This window comes from Natator depressus, chromosome 3 (genome assembly GCF_965152275.1).
Source record: "Natator depressus isolate rNatDep1 chromosome 3, rNatDep2.hap1, whole genome shotgun sequence".
Classification (NCBI taxonomy): Eukaryota; Metazoa; Chordata; order Testudines; family Cheloniidae; genus Natator; species Natator depressus.
In genome coordinates, this window is record NC_134236.1 from 127,907,322 (window position 1) to 127,934,157 (window position 26,836).

At 42.7% G+C, this 26,836-nt stretch overlaps 2 pseudogenes; one reads left to right on the plus strand and one right to left on the minus strand.

The window, feature by feature from the left end:
• Nucleotides 1–21,993, minus strand: part of LOC141984084 (sulfotransferase 6B1-like) — a 30,750-nt pseudogene extending 8,757 nt beyond the window's left edge.
• Nucleotides 1–26,333, plus strand: part of LOC141984083 (sulfotransferase 6B1-like) — a 30,597-nt pseudogene extending 4,264 nt beyond the window's left edge.
• Nucleotides 26,334–26,836: the final 503 nt, after the last annotated feature.

Sequence of the window (26,836 nt, forward strand, 5' to 3'; positions counted from 1 at the left end):
GGAGGCCGTGGCCGCAAGAAAAAACCCTGGTGGCCGCATGCTGCCATGGTGGCCACATTTGAGAAATGCTGACTCTGAGCACACCTACCAGATCAAGCCCAGCATACTGTCAAGCTGTCTGGAGTGTCTCAAGAGCATGAGTCCCAATCTCAGGGCACATTGTTAAGATTCAGGGCACAAATCCGAAGCTAGTTGTGAACTCTATACTTACATTTCACCAACCAGATATCAAGTGTGAACTTCTCAAGCACTATAACAGCCTTAACGTGGTGCCACAGACCGTCCCCGTGGGCACTTCAGTCTATCTGGCCACCTAGGCAAGCTTGCTTTTGTGAAACATAGCTCCTTACCCCTTACCCCCAAAATCACAACAATATTCAGATTACTACCAGTCCCAAAGGACCAGTCATTTACCCAGGTCAGTTGCACCTTAGATCTCACACAAAGGAGAACACTTGTAGCTAATCCTATAAGAAACTATCTAAAGATTTATTAACTAAGAAAAAGAGATGAGAGAGTTATTTACAAGGTTAAAGCAGGTAAATGAATTACACACTTAGGTTCCAAAAGGTGTAGAAGCTTCTATAATAAGCAATAAGCTGAGCAGCGGGGACAGCAGAGCAGCTCACAGCAGGAGTTTGCCTGGGAGTTCGCCTGGAGTGAGCCCAGGGAGGCTTACATCTTGCAAACGTCTCTGAGGAAGCTCATAGTAGGTAGGTGATATGGAAGGGGGGGGTTCAGCTGTTGTGACCTGCACTGGATGTGCCATGTTTGTCTTTCTTCCACAGGACAGAAGCGGCTTTGTCTGTACAAAGTGCAAGCTGGTCTCCATATTGGAAGAGAAGATTGAAGGTCTGGAACAACAGATAACGACCCTGCGTTGCATACGAGAAACTGAGGATTTTCTGGACAAAACACAGGATAGGCTTCTAGGGGCACAAAGCTCTAAAGATATAGAGCAGGTTGCACAGAGGAGCCAAGAGGCCAGTGAGGAAGCTTTGCAACATGTGACCTCCAGAAGAGGTAAGCGGAATGTCCGGGTTCCAGTAACACAGACACAGGTAACCAACCGCTTTCATGTTCTCTCCACAGGTACCATTGCGGAGAGTGGACCAGATGATATGTCTGGGGGGAGAAAGCAGAAGGAGACTCCGCTGGTTGGAAGGCATGAGATGCGATGTCCTGAGGTTGGGGGTTCCACGACCACCACTCCCAAGAGGAGAAGGCGGGTGGTGGTGGTCGGGGACTCTCTCCTCCGGGGGACTGAGTCATCTATCTGCCGCCCTGACCGGGAAAACCGAGAAGTCTGCTGCTTGCCAGGGGCTAAGATTCGCGATGTGACGGAGAGACTGCCGAGACTCATCAAGCCCTCGGATCGCTACCCCTTCCTGCTTCTCCACGTGGGCACCAATGATACTGCCAAGAATGACCTTGAGCGGATCACTGCGGACTACGTGGCTCTGGGAAGAAGGATAAAGGAGTTGGAGGCGCAAGTGGTCTTCTCGTCCATCCTCCCCGTGGAAGGAAAAGGCCTGGGTAGGGACCGTCGAATCGTGGAAGTCAACGAATGGCTACGCAGGTGGTGTCGGAGAGAAGGCTTTGGATTCTTTGACCATGGGATGGTGTTCCATGAAGGAGGAGTGCTGGGCAGAGACGGGCTCCATCTTACGAAGAGAGGGAAGAGCATCTTTGCCAGCAGGCTGGCTAACCTAGTGAGGAGGGCTTTAAACTAGGTTCACCGGGGGAAGGAGACCAAAGCCCTGAGGTAAGTGGGAAAGCGGGATACCGGGAGGAAGCACAGGCAGGAATGTCTGTGAGGGGAGGGCTCCTGCCTCATACTGGGAATGAGGGGCGATCAACAGGTTATCTCAAGTGCTTATATACAAATGCACAAAGCCTTGGAAACAAGCAGGGAGAACTGGAGGTCCTGGTGATGTCAAGGAACTATGACGTGATTGGAATAACAGAGACTTGGTGGGATAGCTCACATGACTGGAGTACAGTCATGGATGGTTATAAACTGTTCAGGAAGGACAGGCAGGGCAGAAAAGGTGGGGGAGTAGCACTGTATGTAAGGGAGCAGTATGACTGCTCAGAGCTCCGGTACGAAACTGTGGAAAAACCTGAGTGTCTCTGGATTAAGTTTAGAAGTGTGTGCAACAAGAGTGATGTAGTGGTGGGAGTCTGCTATAGACCACCGGACCAGGGGGATGAGGTGGATGAGGCTTTCTTCCGGCAACTCACGGAAGCTACTAGATCGCATGCCCTGATTCTCATGGGTGACTTTAATTTTCCTGATATCTGCTGGGAGAGCAATACAGCGGTGCATAGACAATCCAGGAAGTTTTTGGAAAGCGTAGGGGACAATTTTCTGGCGCAAGTGCTAGGGGAGCCAACTAGGGGGGGCGCTTTTCTTGACCTGCTGCTCACAAACCGGGTAGAATTAGTGGGGGAAGCAAAAGTGGATGGGAATCTGGGAGGCAGTGACCATGAGTTGGTTGAGTTCAGGATCCTGACGCAGGGAAGAAAGGTAAGCAGCAGGATACGGACCCTGGACTTCAGGAAAGCAGACTTCGACTCCCTCAGGGAACGGATGGGTAGGATCCCCTGGGGGACTATCATGAAGGGGAAGGGAGTCCAGGAGAGCTGGCTGTATTTCAAGGAATCCCTGTTGAGGTTACAGGGACAAACCATCCCGATGAGTCGAAAGAATAGTAAACATGGCAAGCGACCAGCTTGGCTTAATGGTGAAATCCTAGCGGATCTTAAACATAAAAAAGAAGCTTACAAGAAGTGGAAGGTTGGACATATGACCAGGGAAGAGTATAAAAATATTGCTCGGGCATGTAGGAAAGATATAAGGAGGGCCAAATCGCACCTGGAGCTGCAGCTAGCAAGAGATGTCAAGAGTAACAAGAAGGGTTTCTTCAGGTATGTTGGCAACAAGAAGAAAGCCAAGGAAAGTGTGGGCCCCTTACTGAATGAGGGAGGCAACCTAGTGACAGAGGATGTGGAAAAAGCTAATGTACTCAATGCTTTTTTTGCCTCTGTTTTCACTAACAAGGTCAGCTCCCAGACTGCTGCGCTGGGCATCACAGAATGGGGAAGAGATGGCCAGCCCTCTGTGGAGATAGAGGTGGTTAGGGACTATTTAGAAAAGCTGGACGTGCACAAGTCCATGGGGCCGGACGAGTTACATCCGAGAGTGCTGAAGGAATTGGCGGCTGTGATTGCAGAGCCCTTGGCCATTATCTTTGAAAACTCGTGGCGAACGGGGGAAGTCCCGGATGACTGGAAAAAGGCTAATGTAGTGCCAATCTTTAAAAAAGGGAAGAAGGAGGATCCTGGGAACTACAGGCCAGTCAGCCTCACCTCAGTCCCTGGAAAAATCATGGAGCAGGTCCTCAAAGAATCAATCCTGAAGCACTTACATGAGAGGAAAGTGATCAGGAACAGTCAGCATGGATTCACCAAGGGAAGGTCATGCCTGACTAATCTAATCGCCTTTTATGATGAGATTACTGGTTCTGTGGATGAAGGGAAAGCAGTGGATGTATTGTTTCTTGACTTTAGCAAAGCTTTTGACACTGTCTCCCACAGTATTCTTGTCAGCAAGTTAAGGAAGTATGGGCTAGATGAATGCACTATAAGGTGGGTAGAAAGCTGGCTAGATTGTCGGGCTCAACGGGTAGTGATAAATGGCTCCATGTCTAGTTGGCAGCCGGTGTCAAGTGGAGTGCCCCAGGGGTCGGTCCTGGGGCCGGTTTTGTTCAATATCTTCATAAATGATCTGGAGGATGGTGTGGATTGCACTCTCAGCAAATTTGCAGATGATACTAAACTGGGAGGAGTGGTAGATACGCTGGAGGGGAGGGATAGGATACAGAAGGACCTAGACAAATTGGAGGATTGGGCCAAAAGAAATCTGATGAGGTTCAATAAGGATAAGTGCAGGGTCCTGCACTTAGGATGGAAGAATCCAATGCACCGCTACAGACTAGGGACCGAATGGCTAGGCAGCAGTTCTGCGGAAAAGGACCTAGGGGTGACAGTGGACGAGAAGCTGGATATGAGTCAACAGTGTGCCCTTGTTGCCAAGAAGGCCAATGGCATTTTGGGATGTATAAGTAGGGGCATAGCGAGCAGATCGAGGGACGTGATCGTTCCCCTCTATTCGACACTGGTGAGGCCTCATCTGGAGTACTGTGTCCAGTTTTGGGCCCCACACTACAAGAAGGATGTGGATAAATTGGAGAGAGTCCAGCGAAGGGCAACAAAAATGATTAGGGGTCTAGAGCACATGACTTATGAGGAGAGGCTGAGGGAGCTGGGATTGTTTAGTCTGCAGAAGAGAAGAATGAGGGGGGATTTGATAGCTGCTTTCAACTACCTGAAAGGGGGTTCCAAAGAGGACGGCTCTAGACTGTTCTCAATGGTAGCAGATGACAGAACGAGGAGTAATGGTCTCAAGTTGCAATGGGGGAGGTTTAGATTGGATATTAGGAAAAACTTTTTCACTAAGAGGGTGGTGAAACACTGGAATGCGTTACCTAGGGAGGTGGTAGAATCTCCTTCCTTAGAGGTTTTTAAGGTCAGGCTTGACAAAGCCCTGGCTGGGATGATTTAACTGGGAATTGGTCCTGCTTCGAGCAGGGGGTTGGACTAGATGACCTTCTGGGGTCCCTTCCAACCCTGATATTCTATGATTCTATGATTCAATGTCTATATATCCTTTAAGGCTAACCCAGGCCAAACACTAGGGATCTTTTGCTTATGTTTAGTAATCCTTGCCCCTCAGAGTCCAAGCAGCATAAAGATACAGTTTCTTCTTGTCAGGGATTTTTACTCCCTTCCACCAGAGTTCAAGCTGTTGGGACAAGTTCACATGTACATCTCCTGTTCATGGATGTAGGGGGGAGCAATCAACAAAGTCTTTTATCCTCTGATGTTCCACAATGGTTTGTCTGGTGTTTATGGGCCTTCTTTTGCTGGGCAAGACATAAAGCCTCTTGTGGCAACTAGTATTTCACACTTGGTAATATTTCTTTTCTGACTGTGGGGGTTTACAGTTTCAGAGCAAACACTTTTACAGTTATCGAACAAACACTTAAATATTACAGTATACCACGGGATACAGATTTTATAAGTAAGATTAATGCAGGCAGCAATTTACAAGCATTTCATAATGTCTAAACACTACACTCTTTTATAAACCTAATACCGATTTTAACAATACGAACACACAGGTGAGCCAGACTGGTTTCCAGCTGTGCATTTGCCAGTGTTCAGTCGAGGCATAGGGGCCTTGGCATGAGCTGGCACCTGGTCTGCCAGCATCACATGTGACTGAGGCAGAGGAGTGCCTATCTTTTCCCAGTTTGTGGATCACTAGCAGAGATAGGCACCTCCTTGTAGCCCGGACCTAAGCACTATCTCTGAGGGCTTAGAATACACCTTCTCACCTGTGTTTCCCATTGGCTAGTTTAGGTGGCTCCTCCCCAGGGTGCTGGCTTTGCAGATCGCATTGTATGGCATCTGTCTCTCCCCATCCATTGTATAGGGAGCCTCAGTTGCCTAATTCAGGCTTTGTGGATCACAGTGTGGTTCCTGTGGTTTTCTAGGGACCTAAAAATCAGGTAATGCAATACTGAGCATCGCAATGACTAAGTCCCTTTGTGGATCCGGGCCTGGGTACTTAATCCTAGATGAAATCCCTCTTGCACCAGTACCAGGCTGATTCAATCCATCACTGCTCTGCTGCTCACCGCCTCCAGTCTGTGTATTTGTTAACATTTTCATTCATGTACTTAGTTTTGTTTCTGATGTGAGCTTAGTGTTTGTCAAAGGCGAAGTTCATTTATCCAGAAAAGAGATACAACTTCTGCAGAGTTAGTGAGAGGTTCCCTGTGCTGTCTTGCCAATGTGCCTTAGTCATGACCTAGATGAGCTAGCTCTAGAGGTGACAGAGTAGCTCCATCCCCAATGCCTATTCAGTCCTTGGCCTTTTTGCTGAGACTGCAAACAAGGATGCCAGTTACTGATGGGAACTCTTTGAAAGATACAGCCAAGAGGAGTCAGAGCTCAGATGGTTGTCCTGAACTTTCTGAGTTATCACTTTTTTCTACGTTCCTCTCTTCTCCTTGTCCCATCTTTCACACCCCCTCAGAACCCAACCAGAACCTCTTTCCTTCTTCTGGTTCTCAACCCCCTCTCTCTTAGTCCCAACAGACCCCCCCATCTTTATAACTCCCCCTTTTGACCCCAAACAACGTCCTTTAGTGCTCATCTCCCTTTTCCCTCATTCCCCAGTTAGATTCTGTTTCTTACTTTTAGATGTGTTCCATGACGTAGGGGGAAGTGTGAAATCATATTTCACTTTATCTGTTGGGTATTAGCCAGGTCTCTTCCCAATTCTACTACACTCAGGGGTGTCTATATATTTGAGACACTCATCCCAGAAAAATCACGGAACTCCTAAGACATGAAAACTGCTATCAGCTCAGCAGAGCTTTCTAGAGCCACTGATACACCAGCAATGGGGTATTTTGGCATAGGGTTACAGAAAATGTAATGTTGCATTAATTGATTTGTCTGCTTTTCCTCTTCTTTCAATTTGTATTAAAGCGAATGGAGAAATTATCTTCTAGAAGAATTATATTTACTCATCTCCTTCCGCACAATCTACCTGAGTCCATCTTCAAAAATAAAGCCAAGGTGAGTGCTCATTTAAATGTCTTGTAGACATATGTCCTTCAGTAGAATTTTCAGGCCTCTTTAGACTTCCATTGTCATTTTTAAAGTCTACATAATAGGTACAGAGTGCTCATTGTGGCCACTTTTAGGGCCTAGTCCTCTGTCTAGTACAGCATAGATACTTCACATCACAGCACAATGAAGTCTGAGAGTGTATCCAGCCCCATAAGGATCACTCAGTAGAAGAGGGATTGTCCACTGATAGAGGAATTGCTACACAGTCTATTGTGGGTGGTCTCTCATTTTGGTGTCACTAGTGGGTGGGGCTTCGGTGTGGATGGAGCTTGAGTACCACTATTTATTTTTTCCAATATGGCCTTTGATTTTGTCCTCGTAACTTTTAATCCAGTTTATTTTAAGAATATTCATTAACACAGATGGGTGAAGGAGTCTTGTTTCAGACAAAGCACATGCAGATAGTGTATAATTAATTTGGGGAGATCAGGACAAGCACACTTAAGTGAATGTAGCCAATAATCTTTGAAATCTAATGAGGAATAATGAAAAATTACATCATTTGCATATAGGATTACATTGTTATTTCTGTGCTTAATATATGAGGTCCAAGAAATTACCAATATTACAATTAAACATTATTATTTTTCTGATACTGCTCTTTTGCTATTTCTAGCTCCAGAAATAATACATATATATAAGTTGTCTAGATTCTGGTGCTTGTTCGAAATCCTAAAGACATAGCTACATCTTTTTACCATTTTACCAATGGCATGTCTCCACTTCCCTCTTATGAGACCTGGAATGAGTTCTTCACAGCTTTCATGACTGGAAAAAGTACTGTTCCTTTTTCTACCTATCCCAATTATTCAATGTGTAGACTAAATCTGAAAATATGGAATTTGTAACCCAGATTCATTATTCTTTTTTCATTTTATTTTATCACAAAAATGACAGAGATTAATAGAAGGATCTTTAAAAATTCAGACAATCTTCTTTTAAAAGGGGCTCATTGTGGGAACATGTATCATTTTTATAAAAATCACTGAGGACAAGGAAGAAACAGTCTCACAGGAGCAATCTAGAGTTTATAAGGAAGCCCAAATTGCTGACCCAAGCTTTTGGGCCCAAGGCTAAAGTTCTGTGAACAGAGTAAACTGGAACTCCCCATTTCCTTCACTGGTAGGTAAGGATTTTGAGGCAGATATCTCCAAAGAATGTCAGGGGACACATTTTTATTGCCTTGTAAGGGAGTGGAAGGGGAATTGAAATAAAGCCCCCGTCTTTGCCTTCACCTGGGGAACCCTTTTCCCTGTTTGCAAAGTCCACAGATGTGACTTTTGTTTTAGTCTGGCCTGCCACAAATCAGTTTATTAAAAGGTGGCTTTCTATTGTTGGCGAATGAACAAATAGCAAATGCATTTTTAAAAATATCACAGTAAATAACCAAAAACTTTCAAACCCAGGCAAAACAACCTACCTGCATCTCTCACCTTATTTTAATAGTTAAGGGATGACAATTAATTTCCAGACAAAGTGTTTGAGGAATAAAAGGAACATAAAGGTTTCTAAGTAAAATTCCGGTACCCGGAATTGGACTAAATCCTATTATGTCTTTAGTGGGCTAAGTGAACATCAAGCTCTAACAATCTTCTTCAAGAGTGCCATGAGACTATGCTGCCTGGCAGAGGGGTCAGTCTGAAGTTCTAACTATTAGTCTAGGTTTTAAGAAATATACTCAGTCTTTCGCCATTATTCATGTTAATAATTATTAATCTATATGATTCTTTGGTGTCCTTCAGTGCCTTGGGGCTCCTATTTTGACTAAATTTGTGAATGGAGCAAGCATGTTGATGATGAAAATGTTATGACAATAACCTATGAAGAACTGAAAGAGGTGAGGTTACTGAAGAAGTGTTCAGGTAACGATTATACAGATTGTCTTTTGACTCCATCAGTCTTGCTAAAATATTTAACAGCATTTGGTATGTGGAGACATTTTCAAAAAATGTTTTAAGTGAAGCATCTTCTTCACAAAGGGATTTCTACCAAACACAGGGACTGATTTATCTCCAGCTCAAGTCAATAGAAATCTTTCCATAAGAAGACCCATAATAAGCATTGATGAAATGGAAGGACAGAGAGAGTAGTTATTAAAATAAAGGGAGCACAATATTTTCTTAAGGCTTTTCATCGTTCTGACAATAGAGTCTTAGTCTGGGACTGAATGGCTTTGGGAAATTTGCCTGCAGATTTATGGCCAAATTCCCTGCTGGTGTAAATGGGGAAAACTGCATTGGAGTCAGAGGCATTGTGCCCATTTATACCCACAGAGAATTTGACTGTTAGTATCCCAAAATACATTACCTTGATTCTCCTCTTGGTTATATGGGTGTCAATCAGCAGCAGCTCCATTGAAATCAGTAAAGTTACACCAGAACAAAATTGGCGCGAGGGAGAGCAGAGTCAGGCCCTGTACACATTTTCTTGTGTGTCATTCTTAACTCTTGCTTTTGTTATTGCTGTATCTATAATACAATTAAAACTATAGTCTAGCAATGACTTATACGCTATTTCACAGATTCTGTTGGTCTCCAAGACATAGAACTTGGCTTGAGGTTTTGGGGTAGCCCATCCTGATGCTTAGGGTCACAAGTGGGATAGTGGATTTCAGAAAAAGGTGTTTGAAGTGTGCCTAATATATAATGCACTAACTGGCTATGGTAATAATTGAGTGAACAGGGAAACTGAATACCCTGCACCCTTGGCTTTCCATGCAGTAGGCAGGGAAAAGCTTATTGGCAGAGGAGGTTAAGGACACTGGTGCTCCCTTGTCCCATGTGCTACTTATTATATGGATAAAGAGAGGACTTTAATCTCCATGGCTGTAAATTCAGCATCTTTCCTAAGCACTAAAATTCAACAGAAAATTTGTTAACGAGAATAATATTCCAGGCCTGCTCACCTGATGTCAAGATAAGGCAGTTGTTCAAATACTGGAGCCAAGAACACCTACAAGTGCAAAGAGATGATACAGAGGATCAGAGAGAAATGATAAAAATGGCCAGAGTACAGCAAAATAGCGATCAACTTGAATAAATGCCTATTGTTTCCCAAAGGAAAAATAATCTCAAACACATATATTCAGTGGGAATATATAGGAAACAGCAATGCTGAAAGGGATTTAGGGATGAAAGTGGACAGCAAACTACATTTCAGTTTGTAATACTATATGGCTGCTGTGAAATGGTCAGTACAAGTTTAGGGTGCAAAGAGAAAATAATAATGAAACAAAGAGGTGATATTTCCCCTCTATGTGGCTCTACTTGACTGTCTGAAATATTGTGTTCAGTTCTGAGAACTTCATTGCTAAAAAGATATTGACAAACTAGGTGCAGTTCAGATAAGATCAACAAAGATTATCAGTGGGGTGGAGGGATTGATGTGTAAAGAAGATTCATAGAGTGAGCCAGATTATGCTCTTGGTTACACCAGTTTAAGCCAGGACAGAAGCCAAAGGTACAAGTCAACATCATAAAGCAATAAAATATACAGTACTCCACCCTGGCACCAAAATGTTAAAATAAAATAACTAGTTTATAGATATACTAGACAATGGGTAAGGCAGTAAATTATCAAGCCTCATGTACTTTGTTCAATTCAGCAAAGCTAATAAGATGACGTGCCCTTTAGCTCTGGGCAGTAATTTTTTAAAAATACTGGACTATGAACTCAGTTATTCCCGCAGCCAGAAACTCATGGTTAACGAAAAGCTAGCTATTGCTTCAGGTTTATTGGCTAGGGTGCTAACTTGGGAGTCAGTTGATCTGTGTCTACTGTCAGCTCAGCCACTGGCCTACTTTGTGAATTTTGGCAAGTTACTCCTTCTCTCCACGCCTCTGTTTTATCATCCATCCTTTGTTTGTCTGGTCTATTTACATTGTAAACTCTTTAGGGCAGGAACTGAACTGTCTCTTCCTTTGGTTATACGGCACCTAGTAATACAGAGACTTGATTTTGGTTGGGGCTTACAGGCACTAGTATAATACAAATAATAAATATTAATACTCTATAGTAAATGTAGTTCTTCCTTTATTTTTAAACAATACACTACATTTTATTCAAAGACAAGATTTCTTTTATTATTCACGGACAAGAACAAACAAACTTTGTTAACTTGAAGTTAGGGTTGCAAAAGGGAACAGAACTCAGCCAAACTGCAGTACAACAACACTGTGGTTTAAAATTTTCAAGATTTTTGAAAATAGGAGCCTAAAGTTAGGTTCTTAAGTCCATATTTAGGCACTGAAAATTAGGCCTGATATTCAAAATTGCTGAGTACCTAGATATTCTCCCCTTGACTCTAATGAGAAATGCTTGGTGCTGAGTGTGACAATTTGGGATATGGCTACATCAAATTGTGAAGTCTGTTTTGGGCCGGTGTTGAAATATTGGCACTTTAGCGACATTAACTCAAACTTGCCTGTTATGCTGCATTTCAAACACCTGCCCTTACACTGGCATAAAACTGGTGGGAGATCAGACTCAAGCATTATACGCGTTTATGTGTCATCTTTAACCACTGATATTGTGACTGCTATAGCTATAATACAATCAAACTTTAGTTAAGAAACAGTCTTTACACTATTCCACAGGCTCTCACTGCTTTTTTCACACAACTCCAGGAACCCAGCACCCTTTGGGGGACAAATCCTACTTGCCTTATTCAGATGAGTAGTACCACTGACTTCAGGGCATGAGTCAAGGTTAGGAAGAATTGGATCTCCAGCAATTATCACTTAGTTATATCATTAATTTTATCCACTAGTTGTGTAAAAACAATGGTGTCGGACTATACTTGTACTAACACTTGCTGTGGCCTGCCATTTCAAACCAAGATATAGATCCTGGCATGAGATTTTGGGGTACACTGCAAGTGAAGGTGTGGATATATTAAAAAAATCTTAGGGCTAAATGGTGTAAGTGAATGCAAATCCATTTGAAGATAATGGCGTTACACCTGCTTACAGCAAGGCTGATGTTGGCTCTTGGTAATGATTTCCCCATGAAGTATTCCCCATGGATGCTATTAGATGTAGGCCTTATTCATTCCAAAGTCTCTTTGTTCCTAGAGTCAAGTTTCTTGGCACATTGGTGGTCACAGAAGGTGAAATTCCACCCTACTCAGAGGTCTTCACCAGGAGGGTATGACATTTGCATCTGACTTATTTCATCATAGGGTTTAAGTAGAGCTGGTTAAAAATTTTCCACTGAAACATGAGGGTTTTTTTTATAGAATGTGGCTTTTTGATTACATTTTCATCAAAATTTCTGTTTTGTCCGTTTCTGTCAAAAACAAAATGAATTGTATAGGCCTTGCATGGGCTTAGTAGATGTGTTGTTATCATTTGCTATGCACTGTTTCAGTATGAAGTAAAGATTCCTTTAAACAGCATTAACTTCACCTCTTTCAGCTCTTCATAGGCTATCGCCATGATATTTTCATCATCCATATGCTTGTTCCATTCAAATAAATAATCGAAATAGGAGCCCCTGCACACTGGAGAAAAAAATCCCAGAAAATCAGAATGATTCAATAATAATGAGGTTAAGATGAACTGAGACAGGGAACGTGGACTCCTTTTATAGGCTTAGTCTGACTTCATGGGGTCAGACAGGGTTTTGAGGTGAGGACTACAGTAACACGTTTTGCCACTGCTCCTCTGAACAGAAGCAATAAGTGTTCCTTCCATCTGATGGCTAGTACTGGCCACTAATGGAAGAGCACACATCTGCTAGGTCGAAAGGACTAAACACCCTCTTAAACACCTTAGGGACATAGTGTACAAGCTGGAAAGCTAGCCAGCTGAACATTCCAGTGCACTCCTGTTTGCCAGGGAGACTTCCTGTCTGACTGTTGGCTGCGTCGAAAAGGAAGCTCTCCTTTGCACTGTTCCCTATTACAGCTGAGTGGGTGATGGATTTTTGGTTCAGACAGTGAACCAAAAAATCAAAAAAAAAAATCTGGTTTGATTTGAACCAAAAATAATGTTTTAATTTTAATTATTTTTTGTTTTTGCTGAATCAAATAAGTAGAAAAAAAATTAGTTTAGAATCAACTAAAATATTTCACTTGACGCTAAACAAGTTTTATTTTGAGTTATTCATTTTGATTAAGCCGTTTTGGATTCTTTTCACCCTTTTTGTAGTTTTTTCTTTAACTGACCAAATTTGAAAGTGAAATGCCATTTTGAATAGAAAGTTTAACAAAACATTTAAAACTGAAACAGTCAAAATGAAATGATTCAGAATGATTGAAACAAAATGTTTCGTCTGTTTAGAAATTTTGTTTCCAAACAAAACTATTTACCAAATTCAGCCTGAAGTCAGCAAATATTTTTGACCCCCAAAAAACAATTATTTGAAAACATTTTGGTCACCTCTATTCCCTACTTTGTGCACCAGTGGGAAGAATTTTAGCCTTCTACCCAGTAAATGAATTCAGCTTATGCATAGATTAGCAGAAAGAAAAGTTTAGGGGGAAGTTGTTTTGAGTTAGAATATTGGGTTTGGATTTCTAGGCCAATATATTATGTCTATTTTAATAAGTACTGTATTAGCATAGTCAGTAATATAACTCATATTTAATTTCCTAAATCTGTGTTTCAGACTATATAAGGTTCACGGTAATGGTGGTCAGGCTGTAAAAGCTTACATGACTTACTCAAGATCGCAGAGGGAGTCAGTGTCATCGAATGAATTATCTCTTGATTTCAGTGGTCACAGTCTGATTTCAATTACATCATTTATAAATCTAGAATAACTCTAAGACCATGAAGTTCTTCTCAAATTATAACATTACAACTGAGATCAGAATCTGCCCTAGGTCTTCCTGAATCCCAGTGCCCAGTTTTGCCAATCTATTAATTAATCAGAATAGCTAAAAAACAGAAAAACAGAGTGTACATTTTCCATGCATAAAAGCTGTAAAATACTCATCCCATGAGCTGAAGGAGGGAAGTGGAGGCATATTGTTGTGAAAAGGAAGTAAGATACACCAGTGTCTTTTAGATTTTGAACCAGCAGCAGTATCTAAAAAATATAAGTAAATGAATTATTTGTTTAAAGCTTGAAAGTCAATACAAAACAGTTTGTACTTTTCCTAGCACAATGAGATCCTGGTCTATGACTAGGGCTCTGGGCGCTATGGTAATACAAATAATAATAATTAAGTAAGAAAAAGTTTATATTTGTTTAACAATCACAGCATAAGTAGAAAGAGTTTAATTAATTTTACCTTATTTGAAAAATAAGGAATGGCTAAGCTCATTAGCAGGATATTTCTGCTGAAATGATAGCAGAGAAACAGTAAACATTTAAATTGTCAGCATTAGGTTTCAGTGTCAATGCATCCTGTAGACGAATGGGGCCAGTTTACTCCCAACCTAAAGCTATTCTTTCAGCTGTTTGCTGTCTCAATACATAACACTGTATCAGTTCACATGCAGAAATCTTATCTTCACAACCATAAAACCTAGATGAAATCATAGAAAACACAAGGCCCTGCATATAACATAGAGGAAATCCACACTGATCTGAAAATGCCATTACAGTGCATATTTTCTATGATACTGTAAATGAGGACTCACTTTGGCCTTGCTTTTGAAAATAGATTTCAGCAGGACTTGAGGAGGGAGATGTGTTACTATGATTCTTCTGAAAGGTAATTCCTTCATCCTCTTTCAATAAAATTGGAAAGAAACATAGATTTAAATAACAGTCTATTAAAGAGACTATCTTTTTAAGAATTTTGTTTTAAAAAACTAGACTTAATAGGAAATAATATTTATTTCCTGCCAATTTAGAGGGTGACTATTTCACTATCATTAACATACTGCAGAATCTAAGACAAATTAGTATTAATTTTTCCAAGTCCTTCTTGAGTCTCTCATTTTTTTCAAACTTTAACTACCATGCTCCCAATTATTAATGTTCCTCTAATGCCCCCTAGTGCATGTGGTCCCATGTATGTTGCTCCTCCAGAGGAAATACTGTGCAAGACCCTGTTCTAACAGTATTTCCAGCCTGACTAGAAATAGGGGGCCTGTTCTTTTGAGATGGCCAGCTGAGTTTAGGTAGAACCAGTGATACACTCATTATCTAACGGCTGACAGTAAGCACTTCTCCTGTTTTCCAAAACCTAACTCTTACATGTTCAGATAAACAGAACTAGCAAACCCCTCTGCAATAGCACCCTCTAGTGATTCCCACTAAGGATGCGTTTACTGTCATCTCAGGGGTGGCTTTGTGGCCAAGCAGATGGATAGAGCACTAGACTGGTACTCAGGAGACCTGCGTGCTTGTACACAAGTCATTTCTCCATTCTGTGCCTCAGTTTCACCTTCTCTAAAATGGGGATAATAACACTTACCTCCTTTGTAAAGTGCTTTGAGATCTGCTGATGAAAAAGGCTATATAGGAGCCTGGTATTATTATGTGTGACTAATGAATATCTTTCTACAGTTCCAAAAGGACAGGTCACATGTCACAAAAATCATCATCATAGCTCTGTCTAATTGTCCTTAGAGATGGGAAATCCAGTTTAAACACAATAAAAGCCAACCTAAATCTTGAACCAAACCCTGTTTTTTTCCAGTTTGATAAAATGAAATCCAAGGGGTGGGTAACACATAAAACTGGGAGTCAGGAGTCCTGGGTTCTTCCCTTTCTGGCTCCGTCACAGGCTTTGCATGCTACCCCTTTGGGATCAAGGAGAGAAAACGTGACAATGGGAGGAGGAGTGTTACTTGAAGAAAAGTGAGCTGATGTTGGGAGTGTTTTGGATGGATGAGAGAAGGAAAGGTGGAGAAGGATGGAATATGGTAAATGTGGAAAGCTGAAGGGGGAAAGAAGTGGATTTTTAAAAACAATTCATATTAATCTGAATGAGCATCTAATGGACCTGGAGACTGGATGATGTCCCCCCTACTACAGCAGAGCCTTCTCGGTCAGGATTTGAGATCCTTTGACAGGATAGTATGAAGCTATTTGCATTGCTTGTGTTATGAGAGTTTTTTGGCTAAACAGAGGGCCCTATAAGATGAAGTCATCGATATGACACCTTTCTCAGGCAATAAAATCAGTTACTTACAGAAATGATAAAATAATAACACACACAAATTCTGTCTACAGGGAGCGTCCATGGCATATCAATCAGCTGTTCAGCAGCTGCAGATTCTGTGAGCTCTGTACTGGTGTTAGAAGTTGTTCATCTAGGATTAATCACTTATCTCTTGAATTTTTGCTCCTGTTGGTCTCTTTATTTGACAGTGAATGAAACTCCTCCTTATAACTTCGGAAGTAATATTTGTTCAGTAATTGTTATTCATTCATACTCCCACTATCCTTTATTATTTACTCATTGATCTGCACGTTTGTCCCTAATGTTTGGGCATTTTGCCCATTGACACTTCAGAAAAGCCACAGACCGAGAGGAAGTATAGATCCAAATATCTCTGCTGCAGTTCTGGCTTCCCACCAGATTTATGGACTGGTCATGCTGCCGGCAGTAGGTACGCGGAGCCAAGAAGGGGTTACAGGGGCAGGTCCAACCAGATAGTTGATATGGTCCCTCAGTTTCATCATATGTGCCCCCAAAAGTATCAGTGTTCCCTTCACACCCCTCCCTGCCCTCATTCTTTAGCGGTTTACTACTGCTGTCTTCTGTGGAAGAGCTGTGCATGGGCCTAGGGTTAGCATCCTCCTGTGTTTGCCGCCTCAGTGTGCTCTTGTTTTTGGAGTAATTTGGTGCAATACTATGGCCCTAATCTATGTTCCCTCTAAGCTGCGTGGCCACTCAGCAGTCTACCAAGTGCCACACACGTCAGGTGCCCCTCCCCCCACTGCCACACTGCTCCTGCCCTCTGCCTTGGAGCTTCTGGCCAGCTGCTCCCAGGAGCCTCCTGCTTGCTGTGCAGAGTAGGGGGAAGGGGGGCGGTGATGTCAGGGTGTCCCCCTCCCACCCCTGTACCCCATCTCCACAGAATGGGGCGGGGGGGCACAACAGGGCTCAGGAGTGGGACGGGGGGAGCTTGAAGGTGGCTACTGTTGTGTCTGAACAAGCAGGCTTCAGACTGGTGAGTACCAATCTACTTAAAAGGGCAGCGTACTTAAAGGGGCAAAGCGTCTCTCTCTCTCTCTCTCACCCACACTGTGTGTGTGTCTCTGTCTGTCTGTCTCTCTCTTCCCCCCGCCACGCACAGTTTGTCTCTGTCTCACACACAGTCTTTCACACTCATCTCCCAACACATATCTGTATTATTGTTGTTGTTGTTACTTCTTGATACTTCTTTCAAAGTGCTGTTATTTGAGTGATCTATGCATTTCATAATTTTTATTTCTCTCTTATGCTTAAATTTAATTCTTTTTGAGTAGTAAATTCTAAAATACCTAACCTGTCCTGGCTGGAGTAATTATCCCTATGATAACTCTTTAAAGATATATATTATATCTAGGTTTTTTGTTTCTACTGGTGGCACATGTCCACACATTGCCTTGATATGATGCACATAACAAAATTTATTCTGCACATGGATGGAAAAAATTAGAGGGAACACTGGCCCTAACACCATTCAGTAAAAACAACGAGGGGTCTGGTAACAGCTTAAAGACTAACAGATTTATTTGGGCATAAGCTTTCGTGGGTAAAAATCCCACTTCTTCAGATGCAAGGAGTGAAAATTACAGATACAGGCATTAATATACTGACACATGAAGAGAAGAGAGTTACCTTACAAGTGGAGAGCCAGTGTTGACAGGGCCAATTCGATCAGGGTGGATGTGGTCCACTCCCAATAATTGATGAGGAGGTGTCAATACCAAGAGAGGGAAAATTGCTTTTGTAGTGAGCCAGCCACTCCCAGTCCCTATTCAAGCCCAAACTGATGGTGTTAAGTTTGCAAATGAATTGTAGCTCTGAAGTTTCTCTTTGAAGTCTCTTTTTGAAGTTTTGGTTTTGAAGTTCTCAAAACTGGAGACTCTCATACAAAACCAATCTTCCACACAAATGTCCACGTGGCTGGACTTTACAAAAACCAGACAAGCCATTTACAACGCACACTTTGCTTCTCTACAGAGGAAAAAGGACAGTAAACTATCTAAACTCCTACATGCCACAGGGGGCTACAACAGTGGTACCCCAAACTCACCCAACACTATTGTTAATCTATTCAACCACACACTTAGCTCAGCAGAAGAGTCTGTCCTATCTTCGGGACTCTCTTTCTGCCCCACCACCCCCAGACATATTTTACAGGTCTGCAGTGATCTGGAAGCCTACTTTTGCTGTCTCCGACTCAAGGAATATTTTCAACACACCACTGAACAGAGCACTGACCTACAGGAACCCTCCTACCAACACTACAAGAAAAAGAATTCTGCGTGGACTCCTCCTGACAGTCAAAATGACAGACTGGACTTCTACATAAAGTGCTTCTGCAGACGTGCACAGGCTGAAATTGTGAACAAACAGCATCACTTGCCCCATAACCTCAGCCGTACAGAACACAACGCCATCCACAGCCTCAGAAACAACTCTGACATTATAATCAAAGGGGCTGACAAAGGACCTGTAGTCGTCATGAACAGGTTCGGATTATGAACAGGAGGCTGCCAGGCAACTCTCCAACACCACATTCTATAGCCACTATCCTCTGATCCCACTGAGGAGTACCAAAAGAAACTACACCATCTGCTCCAGAAACTCCCTGCTATAGCACAGGAACAAATCTACACAGACACACCCCTAGAGCCCAGACCACGGGTATTTTATCTGCTATCCAAGATCCATAAACCTGGAAATCCTGGATGCCCCATCATCTCAGGCATTGGCATTCTTACAGCAGGATTATCTGGCTATTTGGACTCTCTCCTCAGACCCTACATTACCAGCTATCTTTGAGACACCACCGACTTTCTGAGGAAACTACAGTGCATTGGTGATCTTCCTGAAAACACCATCCTGGCCACCATGGATGTAGAAGCTCTTTACACCAATATTCCACACGAGGATGGACTACAAGCTGTCAGGAACTGTATCCCTGATGAAGCCACGGCACACCTGGTGGCTGAGCTTTGTGACTTTGTCCTCACCCGCAACCGTTTCAGATTTGGGGACAACTTATACCTTCAAGTCAGCAGCACTGCTATTGGTACGCACATGGCCCCACAGTATGCCAACATTTTTATGGCTGACTTAGAACAACGCTTCCTCAGCTCTCGTCCCTTAGCGCCCCTCCTCTACTTGTGCTACATTGATGACATCTTCATCATATGGACCCACAGGAAGGAGGCCCTTGAAGAATTCCACCTGGATTTCAACAATTTCCACCCCATCATCAACCTCATCCTGGACCAGTCCACACAAGAGATCCACTTCCTGGAAGCTACAGTGCAAATAAGTGATGGTCACATAAACACCACCCTATACCAGTAACCTACTGACTGCTATACTTACCTACATGCCTCCAGCTTCCATCCAGGATACATCACACAATCCATTGTCTACAGCTAAGCTCTAAGATACAACCGCATTTGCTCCAGTCCCTCAGACAGAGACAAACATCTACAAGATCTTTATCAAGCATTCTTAAAACTACAATATCCACCTGGGGAAGTGAGGAAACAGATTGACAGAGCGAGTCGGGTACTCAGAAGTCACCTACTACAGGACAGGCCCAACAAGGAAAATAACAGAACACCACTGGCCATCACGTACAGCCCCCAGCTAAAACCTCTCCAGCACATCATCAGTGATCTATAGCCTATCCTAGAAAATAATCCCTCAGTCTCACAGACCTTGGGAGGCAGGCCAATCCTCGCTTACAGACAGCGCCCCAACCTGAAGCAAATACTCACCAGCAACTACACACCACACCACAGAAACACTAACCCAGAAACCTATCCCTGTAATAAACCCCATTGCCTACTCTGTCCCCATATCAACTCTAGCGATACCATCAGAGGAGCCAACCACATCAGCCACACCATCAGGGGCTCATTCACCTGCACATCTACTAATGTGATATATGCCATCATGTGCCAGCAATGCCCCTCTGCCATGTACATTGGCCAAACCGGACAGTCTCTATGTAAAAGAATAAATGGACACAAATCAGACATCAGGAATGGTAACATAGAAAAGCCAGTAGAAGACTCTAATGGGCACCAGCCATAGAACTATTCCCTACTACCCTTTTCTCCGAAGGCAGAGTCTGAGTGCCCTCCCATCGCCTCCCCCAATAACTCTGAAATAAGGGGAGGGGTCTCTGCAGCTGAGTGAAATCCTGGGAAACGGTGGGGCAGAAAATCAACCCTGGCGCTGACTGAGAGTTATGAAGGAGCTGTTAGCAACCAGAATGGGAGACTCCATGGAAAATGAAATGGAGATGGGGTAACAGACTCTTTCCTCAACCCCCAGTCCCATTGCTAACTGCCTGTTTTGGGGTGGAGGCTCTCAAATCCCTCCTCTCCACATAGTCAGTTCTATGGGGACGGTAGTAGTGCAAAGGAGAGAGGGGGGACAGATTGGAATCTAAGGAAACCAGTGGTGGGGAGGTCATTTGCATGAATTCTCCACCCCTTGTCTGAACTTCCATGGTTTCCAGTCATGGAAATGCAAATGCACTGCACTCTGATTGTGCTGACCTGATCACACCCTGGGGGAGGTAAGAGTCCTCTATAAACTGTAAAATTCAGCCATTACATTTTATCAATTCTTATCAATATGTCATACAGTTCATATTAATATTTCTAATATCATCCCTTGCTGACCTTAAATTTCTCTGGATCCCCAAATTCTAGACGTAGAAATTCACTTGTAATATTAATTCTCTCATTCATTTCCTCCTCTGTATGTTTTGCAGCTATAATTTCCAAGTCATTTAGGATTTGATCAAGCCAGTTAGTACCTGAAACAAGATAGAAACTGGTTTAAAGACTATGGAAGTGAAAATTGCCACAACAAGTGTTGAATGTATTTAGTTGCAAATAACTGTGTATGGTATTAATTACTGTGCAAGAAAAAACATTAACATTCAAGGATCATAGCTAACGAAACTGAAATCATACTTTGATACAGAAATATTCTGCTGTTGTTTATGACACAAACGATGAGTGAACAGAAGTGTCATATGATTGGGCTAAATAATCTGTTGACAAACAGGAACAGTCCTGTCTGTGAAACACATACTTCTTTGCGACTCACAATGAGGTTATAAATCACTAAATTAAAAACTATGTTCTCTGGGTGAATTCATGTCACAGATAAATGCAAGCACCACCATTGTCACTGACTATGCTCCTACTTGCCAATCCAGGGTAAACCATTAGTACTAGCTCGACCAAAAGCAAAATATACAATAATGGCTTCTAAAAAGAAGAAATCAATTTGGGGGAAATAGAAACACTCGTTATCATAGTTATGTGAAATCTAGATACCCTCATATCTGTGAGTCATATTGTGTTTTTTCTCACATTTCAGCTGTGTAAATTTGGAATCATTCCATTGGCTTCAATTGAGTGTTTGCAGATTTACAGCAGTGCAACTGATAGCAGAATTTGAGTCAATTTTTCTATATGAGACCTGCTCAATTAATACGTGAAGGAATTGTTTTTCAACCACCAGCCTTTCAAACTCAGTCAAATTGACAGTCAAGCTGTCTTCTCAACTCTTTCATCACCACAATGCAAAGTATTAGCAAAGCTTTGTCATGTGCATTGAATCAGATCTACAATGAGACACACACGAACATTTTCTCTAAACTGATAAACACTGGACATATAGTTACTTAAAATGTAAAATGTAAATATTCAGAGGGAGAAGAAATTAATTGACAGTCATTAATGGCCGAAATTATTCTTCTCACCTCATTCATCTGAACAATCCCTAATACAGTATCTTCATGATGCACTGCATTTACTATAAACTGCAGTCATGTATAATCATCGTATTAAATGCTGCCTAATCATTCATACTACTTTGTAACATTTCACATTTAGTTTTGTAACAAGCTACCAATATTCACCATTTTTAGGGTATCCCGCTAGGATCACATCTTCACTCCTGGCTTCAAAAGAATCAAGAACTTGGAAAGTTTCAAGGTTGCAAAAAGTAGCAGGGTACAAAATTCCCATATAGGAAAATAGCAGGTCTTCAGGGGTTGCCTTTTCACTATCAGCCAATACCTTAACCAGCTATTCAACTACTTTCTTCCTGCTCTTATCCATGTTTGCGAAACTCTCTATTCAGAGAGACTGAAAGACAGGCTGTCTTTTAACGAAACAATTGTGGTAGTGATATACAGTGTAATTTAATGGTAAAAGACACTCCCTTGGGTGTGAAGGTAAGTAAGTATGTCAACATAAGCCAGTGGCCTAATATTAAAAAACACTCAACATCTATAGTTCCCACTGGTTTGGCTGGGGCGTGTGGGTGCGCTGCATCTCTGAAACTCAGACCAAACATCTTCACCATAAAACCAGCCGAGTTTTTCAGTCCTCACTCAGTCAGAACTTTAAATTGTCTTCAGTGGGACATTTTGCCAAAATGGAGGACAATAAGATATGGTCATATGTAACCAATGTGGACTAAAATGTGGACGTCTCCAAATCTCACACGAATGAGCTGGATGGGAATGTATTCTACATATTGCATTAAAACCTAAATTACAGTAACATGAAGTGTGTGAAGCACTGACAAAATCCACAAAACCACCTAACAATGATTTCCATTTGTAAATCAAGGCTGCCTTTAGCTTGCCTTCCTATTATGCCCAGCTACCACAAAGCATATGGAGAGTGACCATGGGGAAACACTAACCACTTGTATAATAGGTTAAGTGGAAAAACCGTGTTCCGTTTACAGTTTCGACACCTAACCTTGCTAAAGTGAAATGAATTCACCTGAAATTTCACAGATGTGATAAAAGGGCAGGGTAGATTTTTTCTGGAAAGCTTGCTGCAAATTGGACAAGGTGTTTGGAAGATGATTTTAAAAAATAAAATAAAAACAGGGTGATCTAATTTCTTCAACACCTGCAGTGTGGTACCTTGGCCCCACACTAAATCTATTTAGAAAAATCCTAATGCAATCTCTCTTTCTCGCTCTTTAAGATACTGTCAGCTTTCCAACAGAAAATGCTGATTCAATGGACTCTATATGTTCCCATGGGAACATGTAGATTGCTTCAATACTTTTGACGGAAACCAGGCAGGCCGGCCAACTGGCCATCCTGCCTCCCTGCTTTCCTGCTAGCTTACCTGCCTGCCTACCTCTCTGTTCTCATGCTTCTTGGCAGCCTCAGTGGTAGAACTGGGGTTGTCCCGAGCTTTCAGGCTCCTTGTTCCTCAGCAGCCAGGCTCCTTGCTGCCCATCTGCTGAGCAGTTGCAGAGCTGGGCTTCCAAGCTCCCTAAGCTACCAACAGTGGCGGATTAGCCACTGGGCCAATGGGGCCTCTGCCAGGGGCCCCGGCCACTTGGGGGGCTCTAGAAAAAAGGGTGCCCCAACCTGCTCCGCCAGCCCGGTGCTCCTGCTGGGGAGCATGATGAGGGTGCAGGGCCTTACCTCACTCCCCGGCAGGAGCACCAGGTGGGTGGAGTAGGTTGGGGCACCAGTGCAGGAGTGCCAGGCAGGGCAGGGCAAGCCCCCATGCCCCAACCCCATTTCCCCAGCAGGACTGCCTGGAGGGGGGCGAGGGGGACGCAGGCAGAAGGGGTGGGGAGGGGCCCCCACTAGCTGTGGCCCAGGGCCCCACAAAACCATAATTCGACTCTGGCCAGGAGTCTGGGTGGCTGGCTTCCAGGGATGCCTGCTTCATGAATGGACAGGTGGGATCCTAGGCTCCCTGAGCAGCTGACTCCCTAGCTCCCTGGGCTACTGGTCTCCTTGGCTGGCCAGGTCTCCAGGCTGCCTGCCAGGTAGGTGATCTGGGTATCCCAGTGATCATATTTCATTTTGGAAACACCACAACATTTCCACTATAGGAACATTTCAGCATGTTCGAAACAAGATATTACAGAATTTGAAATGTTTGGCCTTTCATCCCAAATATGGATGAAAAGTTCTGCAAATTCAATTTTTTTGGTGGGATGGAAATTCTGTTTCCTGGCCTGTTCTAAGGGGCTGCCTTATTTGATTAATTTATTTTATTCTCCTAGTTTTCCTCTTATTATTTTTAGGTCCACTACTGTCAAATCCCCTTAGAACAACTCTTTCTGCTAACTGTTGTATCTGTCAAAATGCACTGTCACTTGGTGTGTGAAGGGCACAGCCACATATAAAAAGCATAGAGCCCAGTCTTCATTTAGACAAAGAATCCTACTTGCATGAGTTAGGAGTTGGGGACAAGGCTCACTGTACAGAAGCTGTCTGAAAATTAAAACCTGTTACCTTGGTAATGCAAAATGAAGTAGTTTCAGATTTTTCATGGTAATTCTGCTCTGTGAAAGTACGAACCCTTCAGAGATACTGTTACAATTACTCCACAGGTGCGATCCAAATGGAGTGTTGTTTCAATAATATTCACTCTTATCTTCCTTTTTTTCAGAATCAGACTTTAGGACTGAAAAAAATAGCTGACTTCTTTGGGTTCTCCCTGAGTGAGGAAGAGATTCAGACTGTTGTAGAGAAGAGTGGCTTCAAAGCTATGAAAGAGAAATCCTCCAAAACTCATGGAACATTTGGGAAAATTATCTTCTGTAAAGGTAAATTTCTGAAAACTCCCTATAACTGATCACCAGTCCCTTGCAGTGAAGTCATTGGCCAGCACCTCTAGCTGGCTGGGTGAACTGAAGGTGCAGGTTCTGATGAGGTCTTGGCTCCAGCATCCCAATCTTTCAGGGCTGTTGTAAAAGTCTGGTCCTCTGTGACATCACAGACTTGGCAACTCTAGCTTGCTGGAGTGATGTGAAGGCACAGTCCCCTGCAAGGGTTGGTGGCACAGGACCTCTGTCTTGCTGGGATAGTATCCAGGAACCTTTTATTGCTGGGCGGCTGGCCAGGGAAAGACCTCTCTCATGCCACTAGAGTAGCACTTATATCCTCTACTGTGATGAGCATGTAACATCCACCTCCACTCCCAGGCCAAAGACAAAATCCAGAGTGCATCCAACTCTAGGTGTTGAACCGGACTGTCCCAGGGCTAGTGCTATGCCTGTCATTGGTGGCTGTGGAATCTTGGGCTAACGTAGAAGTGCCACAATCAGTGCAAAAGTTGAGATCGTCCAATACAATTGCTGCAGTGACTCTGGCACTACTACTGGTTTGTTCAGGAAGGTACTCCGCGATACAGTGGGGTTACCTGTAGCTCACATTAGCCTGGGGCTCTATTATTTTTCATTGGCATTTGACTGCATCCCGTCCACTGAGGGGAGACCACGCCTGTTTCTCCCTCAGCCTCACCACTGGCCCACCTCTCCTGATATGTGGATCACATGGGCTCCAGAGAAAGGGGAAGATGAAGTGAAGACAGTTCACCCCCACCTTCCATAGAGAATACATCAGATTTGTGCATGGAGGTTCCCCTCTGTGGGTCATGAATCATGGGGCCTTATCAGGCCCTGAGTTAGGATCTCTGCTTGCCACAGGCTGAGGGTGGCACACAAGAACAGAGCTACTAATGGGGGAGTGTGCGTGGAGAATCTGATGTCTTCCCCTCCATTTATTTAAGAATAAGTACCACGCCTAACAATACACGTGCTTAGTTTGCAGTTTGAAGACCATCTGGTCAAGAAAAAAAGCTACAGACTTGGGGCCAAATCAGACCTGGTATAAATGAGTGTAATGACTCTTGAATATAGCAAAACAGATGTTTCTGGGGCCAGTTATTTCTGAGATATGTTATGACTAAAAAAAGAAGATATACCAAGAACTCTACCTGTATTTTTAAAAAATCCTACATCTTAGAAATGGTTTCACCAATTCACCTCATACATTGCTGAAAATATTCTCCGGCGGTCACAAACCTCAAATGTAGAGTCTCAAGAAGAAAGGATCAATTCTAAGGGATATAGCTGGGGGAATGAAGGGTGTGATGTGCAAAAATCAGCCTTGCAATGGAAAGCTAGTTACCACTTCAACCAAGGAGTTTCTCTCTAACAAATGATTATATATTTTTTTAATGTTTGCAGGAACGGTTGGTGACTGGCAGGACCATTTTTCTGAAGCTTAGAGTAAAGAAATGGACAGAAAATTTGAAGAGTGTTTAGCAGGAACTAAACTGGGAGAAAAGATGAAATATGAGTTGTATTGCAAGGCCTAAAGAGCAAAACCTAATGCAACTGTTTCCCTTAGTAGGATCTGTTCACTTGTTTTTGTACACTTGAAAAATCATCTAAACTTCTGCGTATCCAATTGTAAATAATTATGTTCTAGTCCTTAATACCAGCAATTTATGTCAGATGTGTGCCTTAAATCTGATACCTCATCATGCTTAATAGATCTTTTATGTATGCAGATGCCAATTGTATGGCATTGCCTTAGAAAGGAGCTCTAGAGTTCATTATCATCTACACTATTCTGAGGAGGTATCAGCCAGAAGCACCATCAGTTATTTAACCACTCTGTCAAAATCAATTTAATCGGAGAGCCAATTCTGCACTGAGAAATCCCTTGAAATTCATGGGGGTTGAATTTGTTGTAAGTTAGTGCAGAATTAGACTTAGAGTATCCAGACGATCCAGATGTACAAAAGCGACAGAAAGTCCACCAAATAATATTAATGGCAAAAACTAATCTAACAGTGACTTGAGTCTGGCTATCTTCTGGTGGAACATGTTGATTCCCTCCAGGATAACTGTTAGCCAAGCAGCTTTTCTGTTTCTGTTTTTCTGCTTGCATTCATTATTTGTATGTGTCCTTTTAAATCCTTGATTTGATAAGTGTATTAAAAATGTTACTAATTGGTTCTTCTTGCCTCAATCACAGGGGGTATGTTGGAAGTCTGGTTAGGGTTGCCAGTTTTGTTTGGACATATTCCTGAAGGTTTTATGACATGAATTAATCTTTAATGAAAGATTCTTTAATTCCTGGAGTCTCCAGAACAATCCTGGAGGGTTTGCAACCCTAGGCCT